This window comes from Mus caroli, unplaced genomic scaffold (assembly GCF_978045245.1).
Source record: "Mus caroli unplaced genomic scaffold, Mus_caroli_1 scaffold_3, whole genome shotgun sequence".
Lineage (NCBI taxonomy): Eukaryota > Metazoa > Chordata > Mammalia > Rodentia > Muridae > Mus > Mus caroli.
The window spans coordinates 47791824-47794181 of NW_028227258.1; the positions used below are offsets into that span (position 1 = coordinate 47791824).

A 2358-nucleotide genomic window follows, 5' to 3' on the forward strand; every position below is an offset into this window, starting at 1 on the left:
GCATTTGTATAGGAGAAAACATCCTGAACAGAATATCAATGGCTCAGACCCTAAGATCAATAATTGATAAATTGGACCTCATGAAATTGAAAAGCTTCTGTTAGGCAGAGAACACTGTCAATGGGCAAAACAGCAGCCTAGAGATTAGAAAACGATCTTCATCAACTCTACATCAGATAGAAGGCTAATATCCAAAATTTATTAAGAATTCAAGAAGTTAAATACCAACAACCTAAATAAACCAATTGAAAAATGGCATACAGAGCTAAACAGAATTCTCAACAGAGGAATCTCAAATGACCACGAAGTACTTAAAGAAAAGTTCAAAGTCCTTAGTTATCAGAGAAATCCAAATCCAAACAACTCTGAGGTTCCATCTTACACCTATCAGAATTGCTCAGATCAGAACTCCAGTGATAGTACATGCTGGCATGTGCGTCTGTATTCTGCGTTGCTGCAAGACACAGCCACTTAGGAGGCTAAATGCGGAGAGTTTTCCTGTTCTTATCCCTTGCTGCTGCTGAGCTGCTGCTGGGCTTCAGGAAAGCACTAAGACACTGCTTTGGGGGTTGGGGGTTGGGGGTTGGAAAACAGTCTGAGATGTGAGAAAGCTGCAGATAACATTTCCTATCTTCCAGGCATCATCTAGCCCAGGGCAGGAGCTGGGATCTCTGGCTCAGCTCATTGGTGAAGATAGCTGCAGTTGTCTGGAGTGCAGATGGACCTTCTAAGGAGATTTAGGCAGTGGCTCTGTAGTCAAAGGTTCCCCGTGAAGGTTCCTTGATGAAAGAGACAGTCCTTGGTTCTAAACTGCTTATTAATGCTTCATCATGGACTATGGATGCATACTATATCAATTTCTCAAGGTGGGCCTAAGATTAAATACCTATTTGAATGGGAATGTCTGGGAAGAATAGTTTATTGGCTAAAACCTCAGGGCCTGTAGGCACCTCATTAGCATGGAGAACTATGTTCTGGACCTATATGATCACATGTTACTTTTTCTCATGTGAGAAGTATAGCACATGTTCCAGGCCAGGAATTTCACGGGGAGCAGGGAGTCACCTACATTCTCAGGTGTGTACCCACCAAGTTTTCAGGATCTCAGACATGCTCTACCCACCATGCTTTCTAGCATGATTTACCACCCCATACTGTTGAGGATGTGGAGCAAGGCAAGCAGTTCTCCATTTCTAGTGGGAGTACACTCTTGTACAACCACTTTGGAAGTCAATTTGGTGGTTGATTAGAAAATGGACTAGTTCTATGTCAAGGCATAGCTGTAGCTATACCACTCATGGGTATATACCCAAAAGATGCTCCACCATCTCAGAGATCTGTGCTAAACTATGTTCATGGCAGCTTTATTAGTAATAGCCATAAATAGGAAACAACCTAGTTGTCCCCCAACTGAAGAATATAGTTGGGCTGGACCTAGGCTTCTCCACACATATGTACCAGATGTACAGGTTGGTCTTCATGTGGGTCCTGAACAACTAGAACAGGGGCTATCCCAAAAGTGATTGCCTATTATGGGATATATTCTTCTATCTGGGCAACCTTGACTGGCCTCAGTGTGAGAGAAAGTACCTGGCCTAGCAGAGACTTGTGTGTCAGCGTTTATAGATACCAAGGAGGGACCCCATCTTCTCAAAGGAGAAGGGGAAGGGGGATGGGGAAAGTATTGTGATAAGGGGTGAACAGGATGAGTGCAGTAAACCAGATGTTAAGTGAATAAGTAATAAACAAATATAAAATAAAACATGAATCTTTAATACATATTAACAGGAGAAAAGCATACAAAGTAATATAAATGCTTTTATAGTTTGAGCAGAAAGATAAAATGTGCAAATTTATCTAAGTTATGTGAAATTGCTAAAGAAAGATGAGATGTATTTTAACAAATTTTATTCCTTGGTAATTTTTTTTTTAAGAATGTGTCTTTTCTACTGATATTCAGAATCAATGTTTAAATTGTTAGCTTTATATCTAGCCTTTAAAAAAATGTCAGAATCCTGCCCCTAGATGCATTTCAAATGTGGCTGTTGTGTCACATGTGCATCATCAGTAGGTAGCAAAGAGAGGCTATGTCCATGTTCAGTGTTGACCTATGAACATCTGCCTGCTCCTGAGAAAACTGCGGCCATTCAAGAGACCCCAATCACCACTAAGATGAGCAAGTATGTGGTGGATAATTGGAAGGGAAACAGAAACAGAAGGATCTGGGCACAATGAAGACAGGCAGAACTGGAGGGAAGTGAGGAACAGCCTGATGTGAGTAGCCAGTGATGCCACTAGAACATTGTGGGGTCCTGGCCTATGCTGCTACTTAGGGCCATGACTGGGTTCATGGCTCTG

At 41.7% G+C, this 2358-nt stretch overlaps 1 non-coding gene across 1 annotated transcript; it reads left to right on the top strand.

The window, feature by feature from the left end:
- The first annotated feature begins 2014 nt into the window (after positions 1–2014).
- LOC115030788 (small nucleolar RNA SNORA17) lies at positions 2015–2141 on the top strand. The gene has a single exon (XR_003836368.1). It is a non-coding gene; the product is annotated as a small nucleolar RNA SNORA17 (small nucleolar RNA).
- Positions 2142–2358: the final 217 nt, after the last annotated feature.